General features: G+C 34.2%; 1 pseudogene; it reads left to right on the top strand.

Moving 5' to 3' along the window:
- The first annotated feature begins 7,317 nt into the window (after positions 1-7,317).
- LOC143571920 (protein PHLOEM PROTEIN 2-LIKE A10 pseudogene) lies at positions 7,318-8,854 on the top strand (annotated as a pseudogene).
- The last annotated feature ends 4,519 nt before the right edge of the window (positions 8,855-13,373 follow it).

The following is a 13,373-nucleotide window of genomic DNA, read 5'->3' as shown; positions in this document are numbered from 1 at the left end:
ATATTTATGAATTTTTTTATAAAAATTTAAAAATTTAAAATCCTTTTGACTGATCAATCTTTCATACCAAAGTGATACGGTTACCTTTTATCTTCAAGACATCATCTTTCATTTGTGAGAATCTCCCCTAGGAATAATCTTGTTTTGAGATTCTCCCTTCTTGTGAGTTGAATGTCTGGAGCAAACCTTTTAATATGCAATGTATTCCCTGATTTGTTCCTACACGCTTAAAGAGCAGATTAAAAACGTTCTATCACCCAAAAATCCCGTCCAGGTAACAAATAATCCATTTTATGGTTTAAGATTTTTTTAAAAAAACAATGGATATTTTCCCTGACATGTGCCTGGAACAACCCATTTAATAAGCAATGAATTTGTGGTTGTTCCTACACGTATAGCGGGATCAGTTGGACATAGGAACCCAAGTCATAAATGTCTTGGGGTTCCCTTGAGCATCAACATATGTGACCTCTTGCCAACTCATATCTTTCCCATCTTTAACAGAATCATTTGTCATTACAGATTCTGTTTGCTGAGTTTTAAGTTTCCAAGTCTGTCTTGGTTTAGTGAAATTTGAAAGAACAGACTTTGGAGTTGAGCAATTCGAATTCGAACTCTTAGAACCTCATCACTCCTTTATTTCTGAAAATTTATTTTTCTTTTAACAGTTTCTAAATCATTTGAGTGCAGACCTGTCATATTAACTTTGAATCCTTGAGTATCTGTGACCCGTTGTACAGATACTCGTGGTTTTCTAAAATAAGCATTTTGTTTTACCACTGGATTCGGTTGAAACTTGTTACCTTTCACCTGAGGGGCTTGTCTATTAACAGCACGGTAGTGACACTCCTTTGCCAAATGCCCGCCGTTCCCGCAAACGAAACACGCCTTCATCCTTCTTCTAATGTCAACGGAAGCACTTGCCTCATGTTGGAATTCATTATTAGGAAAGGTTTTTTCATTCTTCTTGCCCCTTGGCACAACATTCTGATTTTGCTTGTAATAGGGAACATATAGACGATGAACACAATTTCTGGCTATATGTCCTGGCGTGCCACAGTGGTAACATGTTTGCCTCTTCATATAAATGGCACCCATTGATTTATCAACACATGGAGATCCGGAGGATCTATGAGGACGAGACTGTCCTTGTTGTGTTGATTTCTTACGTACCTTCCCTTTGTTGCTACAACTCGGTGTATTATTATTAGTACAATTTTTAGTTGTGGTGTCATCTGAGTTTGATGACACGTTAGAATGAGATTCATTTTCACTAGCCTGAACCCCTTTACTATCAAAAGCAACATCATTTACTCTATCAGAAGCAACATTATTTACTATATCTGCACATGAAGTAGAAGCATCAAAATTGTTCACACATTTAAAAACAGGCTTGATTTCCTCTAGGGATCCTGATCCAACAGTTTCAGATTTAACCTGTTTTACCATACTTCATGTCTTTTATCTTTTCCTCCTGTTCTTTGGTGACAGGGGTAGGGACATAATTGTGGTTGTAAGGTGGGGGAACTTGACTGTATCCTATTCCCTCACCTTCATTTTCTTTCCACCACAATTGGTTTTCAATCATTGAGTTAACTACTTTACTGGAACCCTCGAATTTTTTAAAATCAAGTTCAACCTTTTCAAACTTACTAGTAAGATTTAAGATTTCTAACTTGGAAGCTTCCAGTTTAGCAGTTAACTCAACAATTTCTTGTTGGGCATCTAGATAATGACAGCCTTTTATACTAAGATCAGACTTAAGTTTTTTAATATCCTTGTTTTGAGCTTCTATTTTGTCTAGAAAACCCTTTTCATTTTTCTTAAGTTTAAAATTCTCTGATTTTATTCTTTCCATATCTCTACTTAGACTGTCATTATGGAGCTTATACATTTCTATTTTCTCACCACAATTTAAAGAGCATGGTTGAAAAGCGAGTTGTGAAGAATCCATTGAGTAATTCATCGGATTAAACTGATTTTCCCACCAAAATTTCTCGAAATAATATGATCGCCAAAATTCTCAAGAAAGATTTCCCGCTCAAAAGAGGCGTCCAGGAAAATTTTGTTCAAGACAATTTTTTTCGAATTTTCCGCCAAAATTTCGACGAAAATCACCCGAAAAAAATTGTTTTCGCCAAAATTTTCAATGATGGATTTTTACTGATAGGGAGTATTCTGGAAAAATTTCGTTCAAGAAAATTTTTCCCGCCAAAATATTTTTTTTTATTTTTATTTTTTTACTCCTTGACCGAGAAATACTTTGGCCGAAAATTCCTTTGACCGAAAACTCAAGATATTGACCGAGAACCAGTTGCGTTGACCGAGATCTCAACAACTGACCGAGATCTGAAAATGTTGACCGAGAACTGTTGAGTGTTGACCGAAAACCCAAAGTTTTGACCGAAAACCCACAATTTAGACCGAGAACTCTTGTTTCTAACAGAGAACAATCAAATATGGCCGAAAACAGATGTTGACTGATTCAAATTTGCCACCAACTAAATCCCTTGAATTATGGGATTTAAATAGTTTCCAAACAAAAGAAAATCTTTGACCAGAACACAGTTTCCTTCTTCTCCGATTATGAACTCACCAGAAAACAACCAAAAACGAGCCGGAAAAATCACCAATCCCACCAAGCCTTGATATCTTGAATCCGTTGATATCACAATAACGAGCCTGAAAAGGTCTAAGGCTCTGATACCAATTGTAAGTCCCGAATCTGGATCACTACAATATGATATCAACCAAACACGTCAAATATGCGGAATCTAGTTAACACGTCAAATGACTTACAATACTTGATAATAATGAGAATGAACCACCCTCTAGTTCTGCTCTTCTCTGCTAATGTGAACAACCCTAAACCCTATACACATATTCTCTATATATAGGGAAGCTAACAACCAAGCCCAAGTAGAGCCCAAAGCCCACCGAAATCCTTTATGGATATAACACATACAACCAAATCCAATAACTAGAACTAAGTACAAACCACAAAATATGGACTCAACAGTAGTTCAAAAGATAATAAAATTAAAATTATTTGAATTTTAACCTTTCTTTTATCAATAAAGGGTTCAACTTTTGATTAAAGTGTTGTTAAACGTATCCTCTCTATACTAATTTTACTAGTTGCTTGATTTCCATACTAAATGCAATCTTGCTTGAGTGAAGGATCCTTTTGTTGCCCTAACTATCGATCGCCTGTACTATTGAATTTGATCAATTTTGGTCACCGTTGCAAAATTTTTGATTGCATGTCACACCTTTGTTTTTTTACTTGTTGAATTGCTGCTATAAATTTCCGCCGATAAGAGCTCTGTTGAGTATCTGACAACTCTGAAACGAATGTTAGGTTAGAGAGAGAACAAAATAACTAGAAGAAGATGAAGTTTACTCAAGTTCATCGATTATAATGGGACTTTACAATTACACCCCTTCATACCTTCCAACAATTGACTCATAACCACCTATATTGTTTATCACGTAACATAAACTCGATACTAATAAACCCTAATAATAATTTACATTTCAATCAAGGCCGCCTCTAGGGCCAACAAAATGAAGCTAGGGCTTTAGACTCTCATTTTTTAAGGCCTCAAATTTACAGAACAAAATTAATAATTATACATTTGTATTTGGAATATGGACTAATGTGTGTGTGCATGATTTGAGCCGTGTTTAAACTTAATTAAGTATGAGGATGTGTGAGGATGTGTATTACTTATGTACGTATTTGCAAAAAAAAACTGATGACGAGACATGTTGACTTATTTGAAGTAAAGCAAGATTATTTTCTTAGAACAACATCGTTTAAGGCCACGAAAGTGATTGAGTTGACCCTGATTCCAATAGTGGGCTCTTAATTAATCTGGATTGCAATCGTCATCCTTTATCCACACATTATACCATTTCAATGTTCAAAGTTCAAACATAACACACAAAGTAAACGTTATACTACCCTTCAAACATATGTGTGAGAGAAATCTCATTAAAAACTTTCATTATAGCTCAATGGCAATTTTGATCCCTCAACCACACCTTTTGGTAATTATATTACCGCCATAATCTTTTCTTAACTTTTCCACTTTATCTAATCAAAAGTTCCCGACTTCTGGTATGAACTTTTGAGGATGCAAACATGTACTACGTGCCGCACTTCTAATACAAATCAAATGACCAAAAAATATCGACGGTAAGAAAATGCACACAAAGAATACCAAACTTTTAACGTGAAAAACCCTGAGAATTTAAACACCGAAAACCTTAGCAGGGCGATTAAATTAACTACCACCATTGAATGGGAATTAAAACCTAAATTTGAGACCTTGGAAAAAACTCCACATTCTAAAACATGGGGTCATAACTCAGATGCTATGTAGTAATTGTTGTCAAATTAGTCATGACTATACCAACGTTAAATATTTGTAAAACAATATAACACTACAATTACATCGCCAGCAGTCTCTCTTAATATACATATGGTATATATACTACACATGAATATAGATATTGTCTTATATATATTGGATCAATTTTTAGGTAATTGGCTAGAATTAACAGCAGAAAAATCTAACAACTTGAACATACAAACTATCAAAAGTGGCTTGAGGAATGAGGACCTAGCTACTGCTCCAACTCAGAACCAACCCTAAATGAGTACAAACCACTCGGCGTCACCACATCATTACATCTTGAAGACAATAGAAACGAGTAATTAATTGACCTTTAACATCAAACTACAACATAAAGAACATGATAGGCAAAAACAAATCTGCATATAAGAAGTATAATAGTTTTCTTATCTCTGGCCACATAAATGCTAGATGAGAAATCATATTTGTAAAAACCAAATCAAAACATGTTGAGATCAAATTTGACAAGGAGCTCTAAAATGAATATAATTGACAAGTAAATAAACTTACGAAAAAAATAAACGTCTTAGTCATGATATATATACCAATAAGAAAGTTATTGAACAATTAATGAACCATAAATCCTTCAATCAAGCAAAGTTTAAACTAGTCAAATTAAATTCATAAGTATTTAAAACGTTAATCACGTGTATTTAGCTTAGATTATTTCAGCTTAGAAGTATATAATTAAGCTGGCAAGCTCTTAGACTCAAAATTTGATAATGAGTTATTCATCTTTAATTGAATGTTTTTATTTTTTTTTTCTTTGGGTAGCATTCAAACGATAATAATAGCGTAGATATCCAACTTCCACACAATAGAAACTAAATTCTAGCTACATACTTGACGTTACTGCAACTAAAAGCTGCAACACATCCTTTGATTATGGACACCGATAGACATCACATGACTGAGGTGTATAAGACCGAAAAGTACGTAGACTTCAAAGACGTTAGATATGTAAGAATAATTTTGAGAGAACCACTAAAGAGTGTATCATCAACTTGTTAAGCTTTAAACTGTATTAATATATTAATATATTATGTAGATGATAATGGTTATTTGAAGATGGCTGACTCAAGTGTTAAATAGTTAGTATTTGAGTTAGGGCCATGGAAATATGAAGTGTGCCATAGATTACTTCAACTAGGAGGACATTGATTCTTAATAAGTATGATTCATTATGAAATTCCCTTAAAGCACTTCAACCCTGTAATTAATTTAACTACAAGTTATAATTTTTAAATTCGTTTATCTAATTCTTTGGATTATTTTCTCCGTTTTTTCATTCACATGCACTCATAAAAAAACATTGTAAACGATACGAGGATGAAGAGAGAGAAATATTTTTAGGGATTTGTTTGTGTTCTCATAGAATAGGGGGGATGGAGACGACTAGACGATGATGAAGGAACAAATGTAGATGTGTTTTTGTGTTTTTGTTTTTAATTTTCACTCATAATCAAGATTGATGTTGGGGATGATGGATGAGATGTAAGTGCTGTTAGGCACATTGAAAAATTGAAACCACCTTAAAAATTCATACGCAACAAATCAAATATATTAATAAGAATAGTTATGAATCAAATAAAGAAACCATAATAAATTAATGGCTTAATCTGAGTTGTTACGGTACGAGTTTTTGTTGACCTAGATCGACAACATGTCCGTTTAGATAAACGTACGAATACAAAAATAGGGCCACTAAAAATTGTTTATGGTGTTATTGTTTCGATCACTTAACCCTCATTATATAAAGAGAATAATCCAATTGAAGGAAACATAATTACGGTACCCAATATATATATTCGAATAGTCTCCCTCAGCGATAGCGAGAGTAGGGCATATCTTTAAAATGGATCTGAGTCTTGAAACAACTCTCTAGGAAACCCTTTGATGAAGATATCGGCATACGAAGACGAAGACAATACATGAAAAACCCAAACATAATTAATTCACGCTTTCTCTAGAACAAAAATGTATGTCAATCTCTACATATTTTGTTCATTAGTGTTGAACTAGATTTTCTACAAGACAAATCAAATATACATTGCCTTTGTAAACAACAGTAACTTTTCAAATAAGAACATAAACTTTTCAAATAAGAACATAAAATCCAATAAGTTAATTACACAACCAGTAACTTGAACCACAACATTGGCCACCATTCTATACTCACCATTCTATACTCAGCTTTCAACACTAGATCTAGATTGGGAGATAGTAGACTGACGCTAATTAACGACTATTTAGAAATACACAATCAACTTTGTAATAATATAGGGGCCCAGTTCTAAAGTTTTAAAAGTATAGGTAGTCAAAGTCAAATAAAACCAAATAATAATATCAATAAGGAAAATTGGATTTTAATAATCCCAACTTAATGCAGTTGGCTGATAATAATCCTAACGTTGAAAGTAGCTGTCACTGGTCCCAACTTTCACACTATTTATTTTCATTGGACCTCCGTTAAAAAAACTTAACGACGTTATGTTTTTTTTCCAAATTTCAAACTGATATTTTAGGGCTTTTGATTGGAATGAGAATACGAGTCGATTGATGCAAAACTTAACTCGAAACGACGCTTCAAACAGCTTGATTTTTGTTAATTAAAAGTTTAAACACCGAAATTGAAGCTTCCTATAGTCGTTTGGACCACCGTTTGGATGTAAGTTTTACATCAATCGACTCGTATTCTCATTCCGATCAAAAGCCCTAAAATATCAGTTTGAAATTTGGAAAAAAACATAACATCGTTAAGTTTTTTTAACGGATGTCCAATGAAAATAAATAGTATGAAAGTTGGGACTAGTAACAGCTACTTTCAAAGTTGGAATTATTATCAGGAAACTGCATTAAGTTGGGATTATTAAAATTCAATTTTCCTATCAATAATAATAATAATAATAATAATAATAATCCAAGTGGATGAGACCAGACGATTGGGAGGTAGGTGTTAACCAAACTCGACGACGCTAACTCGTTCTCCATATCCGCTTCAAGGTTCGTTAATTCACACACACCTATACATATACGTTCACTTGTATCTATATCTTCATTCAAAACCCTAACTCAATTGCCAATTTCCCAAACATATGGATTTAGATCTTGTCAACAAGACTTTCAATTTCACCCAAAAGCGAAAAAAATGGATAATTTGTTTAGCAGCGTTAGGGTTTTCAACTTACGGTGCAATTAGGGTTTATAACTTACCATCTGTGGTCAAAAAGAGAGAGAGGCTTGTCAAGGTGTTAAGCTCAATCGCTTCGGTAGCCGAATTGCTCGGCGACTCAGCCGAGACGTTAGCCGTTGTTTCAAAGGATTTGAAACTGTTTATACAGTCCGATTCTGATGAAATCCCCAATAGTATAAAACAGTTGTCGAAACTTGCTAAGTCCAGTGAGTTTTCGGATTCGGTCATTAGTGTTACCCGAGCGTTAACTGTCGGCGTGTTGAGAGGTTATAGAGTTGGAGGTAGGAGAAGTGATCCCACTGTTGGTTTTGCGGATAGGGCGTTGGATAAGCTGTTTTCGCCGGCAGGGTCGGGTTTTGTGTCGGTTATTGTTGGAAGTTTTGTTAAGAATATGGTTATGGCGGTTAGGTATGATTTGAACGGTTCGGGGAGTTCAACAGATTCGGTTCAGAAGTGGGTAGATGTTATAGCGGAAGAGAAGTGTAAGAAACTAATTGGTGATTGTATTCAACAGTTTGTGAGCACATTGGTGACGGTGTATTTAGACAAAACGATGGATGTAAACCCGTACGATCAGATAATATCGGGGTTAACGAACCCGAAACACGATGAAAAAGTTAAGGATTTGTTGTCGACGTTTTGCAATGGTGCGATAGAGACGTTAGTCAAAACGTCACATGAAGTGATTTCGAATCCGAAAGGAAAACAAGAGCTTGTTTTGAATGGGATTAATATACGGAAAAGTGAGAATGATGGGATTATTAATAGGATTTCTTCGACTTTAGCGGTTCCTAGTAACCGAAGCCTTGTGCTTGATGTGACCGGGAGGGTGACGTTTGCGACCGTTAGATCGTTTTTGGACTTTTTCTTGGAGCAGTTGTCGACGGGTGTGAAACGAAAGGTGGACGTGGTTCATGAAGAGGCTGTTGATAAAGGGCGTGAAGTTTATAGGTATGTGAGTATGAAATCGTATGCGGCTATGACTATATGCCTGTCTGTATGGTTGCATGTGTTAAGCAGTCCTTGGAGTTTTGCGTCTGCGTAAGTGTGTTTTTATGAATATTCTTTGGCTTAAATTGATATGATATGATACAATATGATTATGTGTGTGTATATATTTGTTGCTGTTTCATTATCATATATAGGCTTGAAGAACAGAATGACTCTTGTTTGTTTGTTTGTATCAGATTACAAGGATATGAAATGTTATCTACATGTGTGTGTGTGTTATATATATTATGTGTGTTTTTTTTCACACATACGCCTAGGACGGTGGTGTCAATGCAGAAGCCTCAAATTTGTGACAAAATTGGGAATTTTTGAGATATAGTTTACTCAAAACTAGATTATTGTGTTTTGAACTTGCGGGAAAAGGTTGTAGAACGTATGTGTTTGATTCGATGGATTTATTTGAGCTTTTGCACATTTTCGTTAATCTATGAACAGGATCTATTCATCTTGTGCTTTTCTACTTGAGTTTTATCTTCTGGTGCTTTGCATAAGATTGAAAAATTTATTTTTTTAATTATAGTTTCTGGTAAAAGTTCAGTTTACTTAAATGACTTGTTAACACGTTTAAATGTTTAAGGTCATTCTGGTTTGGGTCAGAATGGGTTTTTGGCAAAAGCTGGTACAAGTCAAGCTAGGCCATTTTGAAAATGTTCAATTTCGTAACTTTTATCCCCGTTGATTACACGCACTCATTAGGCACCTCTTAGTCCCGTATTCTCTGTTGATGACCTGCGTTATACATCTAAAGACATGAATCACAACAAACCCAAAGCCATATCATGTCTACTTGAAGATGGATTTTGCATCTAAAAACATTCTTACAGCTATAAGTTCACCAACACCAATTTCAGCAAGTTGTCACCCTGAGTTCATTATAGTTGGCATGAATGCATGATCCTTAACATGGCCCATATTATCCCATTTTTGCACAATGCCAGTGTTGATAACATAAGGTATATCTAGTTGATGGCTCAAATTCAAACATGTCTCATCACCAACAATATCCAATATGAATTACAAACAAAAAGAAACATCTTCACAATTGAAATGCTACACAGCTATATACTTATATTAGTGAAACTAAACGTTAGCATTGATTGAATGAATCATTGTGCATGTGATGGATTGCAAAGCCCAAATACACCAATGAGAATTTATATTTAACCCAGAATGGCACATAGCCTTAAATTAAAGGCCCAAATAGACCAAAAATTCTGTCCATGGACCAATATTACGCATTCTAATTTTCGGTACTCAGATGTGTCGCTTGATGATCGGGCCGCCCCCCCTCACCCCTCTCAAAGCCGGCTTTGATGACATGGAGGAGAGAGAGCATTAGGGATGGGATGATCACTCCCACAAGATCACCACCCTAAACTGATAAGAATTTTATTAGTATTTTTCACATCAGGGAGAAACACATGTCATGGTACGTTGTATTTAAAGATGAAACATACGATGCTTGCATAAGGCGGATACCATGTATATAGTCTGTCTGTTTATTGTCTAGACTAGATATATAATCTGTATATATTAATGCAGTACCTTGCTGAAGAAAATGTTTAAATATGCATAAAACCGAGTTTGAGTTTATAAAAATCTGATGTTGTCATGTCATGTTGACTCGTTTACAACTCTAGCTATTAATTCAACCAAGTTGAGTATTTATAAGGCTTATTTATGAATATTGTTTACCAATGTCAGCCCATGCGTGTTGCGAGTTATTTGAACATGAACTTAACGTTGAAATATCCAAAAGTGGTCCTGAATCCATTATAAGACATGTTGTCTATGTTCATTCAACTGCCAACTGCCGTAGGTTGATTCTTTAATCTTAAATTTAATGCAACCGTCTTTTTATCCATCTCCCAGTTTTATTAATCAATTAATGGCCCTGCTTTTAATTTCTCATCGTGTGGACAGACGTAATATAACTTATGTATGGCACACAAAATACCTACGTCATGTCAAACTAGTTTTATTATTAAAAGTGGTTCAAACTTGTTCTACATAATTCTATGAACACACTACCACTCGATTGCTATTATAAGTTTAATTTATTGGAAATCCATCTCACCTGATGTTAACTGCTAGCACATCTAAGATGGCAAATAGTATGTTTAGATTGCTCGTCTCAGTCTAAAGATGCCAGTCACGTCAATACGTACCCGGGTTGCCACTCTCACGACAAAAACATGTAGCCAAAAACGTCTCTCCTCCCCCTCTAGTAAAATCCGCCTACCCCATCCTTGTACATGTATGTGTGGCACACAAAAACGCTCAAGTATTGGTTAAAACTCACCCTAAAAACACCCATCGTGGATGCACTTAAACGTGACATTTTTTAACAAATCTCACATTGTCCAATCCATCTATGAAAAGATTGTGGATCACAAAAGGTGTTGACTTCAAATGTCAGGTTTGAATGCATTGATTGTAAAATAATTTGATGACTTTATACTTCAATGAGCTTTGATTAGAAAAATCTTAGGATGAGTGATCATATATAGTCATCTTAAGGTTTTTAGAGCTCAAAGCAGATAGTAAAATGGAGGGTTATTTTCATAAAAATGGAAAAAAAAATTCTTTTAGATTATTATGATTCGTATATCACACGTAGTATAACTATAGTCTACAAACTCACCATCAACAATCCTAAAGCTCAAATTGCTTACATACGGAGTATATCATTATATTATTCTTTTCTATAAGAATTTAAGAGCTCTAAAGAAGTTAGACGAAAATTAGCTTCTACTATACTAGTTTCACTCTCCTTCAGCCATTCAAGGTAACTCTCCGTAAAACATCACTCCAATAACAAAAAATAAAAAATAAAAGTAACACGGTGACTTGTCTGGATACAACAAACAATATTGGTGACACTGAGGTCTTCAATATCACGTTATCAAAAAGTGAAAACAAGTTACATATGTGACGATTACAGTAAATTCCCATGCATGTTGTCCCCAAACCAAAGGCTTATATAAAGCCATTTATTTATAACCATAACGAGTTTTATAAACCTGTATAGCTCGTTTTCAAAACATGCAACTTTTAAAAATAAGCTTCCTTAATTAATAGAAATAGAAATCTATAAAAGTAACTTAAATGGAGTTTAATTAATATTCATGGATTTTTCTTCTGAGTATAAATATAATCAAGGTGAGCAACAAGAGTCCTTCTCATCAAACACTCTTCTTCACCGATTCCTTCACACCCTTCTTCAATCTCAACACCCTACAAACAACACAAAACATATATATTACAATACGAAATCGATAAATACGTTATACGGGTTCAATTTTCCAAGAGGTTGGGCTAGCTAGCTTACCTTGCTTGGTGTTCTTGTGGTCGTGGTGGGTTCGGGACGGGCGGAAGAGATGACGGGAGAGAGGAGGAGAATGGATAGCACGAGGAAGCTGAGAAGGGTGGTTCTTGACATCTTGGTGATGATTATGTAATTAAGTTGACTGAGGGTCGTAGAAAAGAATTGTATTTATGTATGTATTGTGTTATATATGTATATGTTTCAAATGGGATTGGAGACTTTTAGGCTATATGTTATATATAGAAAAGTATTTTGTATTGAAAAGTATTAATTCTTCTCATATTTATAATCCAATCAAACAATTCTATGCCACATGATTCTGTTAGATGGTATAACTTGACTCTTACAACTCAAAACTCGTTTCAAATATTAAGAGTAATTACTATATGTCCTGTTAACTGTTTATAAGTATAACTAGTAAAAAAATAGATTAAATACCAAATATGAAGAGTAATTCATAGTCTAAACTTTATATTTATAACTTTTTACTCCTTTTTTTTCATTTTTATTTTCTTTCCCCTTTTTTTCCCTTCATATTTATTTGTAAGTTTTGTTTCTTCTTCTTTGAAAATGGTAAGTCGTAACTTTTATGTTAAGTGATGAATTTTGGACTTTTATAAAGAGTGGGGTGGAGGAACCCGGGTCCATTCTATGCTTTGCCAATGACGCATAGGTATTTTTCATCAGCAAACGTATCGAAGTGATATTTCGCAACTTTTATGTTTGTAATTTTAATTTTATTAGGTTTCATACTACATATTGTAAATATTATTTCATGTTTTATGTATATAACAAATTCCTTGCACGACGAGCAGGAATCCTACTAGTTATACGCTTAATTATACCCTTAGATGTTATGTGTAATTGGCGTTTAAATTTAATCTTGTCCTTCCTTGTTTTAGATTAGAAGACAAGAGTATGAGCTAATGGTTTGTTAACAACTAGCACTTCATCAACATCACAACATCGATCTATGTCCGTGAAGTTAGTAAAAGTTTTCAAAACAAGTATCGAATACAAGTAAATAACGAACGTTTTCAGAAAGGGTTTTCAGCTCTTACGAAGAGAATTAATTTGTTTTGTGAAAATAGATGAATTATTAGTTGTATGTTTAGCTTTTATTTTTTTGACTTTGAAGGTGCATGCTACATGTCTACAAATCCTTAAAGCAATTTGTAGGACCAAACTTTGTGAAAGATGGTTGAGTTGAATTCACTTCAATTATAGGGTAGAAAGGATGAATTGTTAATTTTAAATTTAAAGATTTATATGTCATAAGGACCCTCGACCATTATACTTCCTCTGTCCCATTTTAAATGTTTATTTTTTCACTTTTGGTTGTCCCAATTTAAATTATGTCATTTTTATACATATAAATTTCATTTCCAATTGCGCCCTTACAAAATTTTATATTAAACCA

The sequence above is a fragment of the Bidens hawaiensis genome, unplaced genomic scaffold, assembly GCF_021521415.1.
Source record: "Bidens hawaiensis isolate Kalapana, Puna unplaced genomic scaffold, B.hawaiensis_p1.1 tig00025623_1, whole genome shotgun sequence".
Classification (NCBI taxonomy): domain Eukaryota; kingdom Viridiplantae; phylum Streptophyta; class Magnoliopsida; order Asterales; family Asteraceae; genus Bidens; species Bidens hawaiensis.
This window is presented reverse-complemented; position numbering and strand designations above follow the sequence as displayed.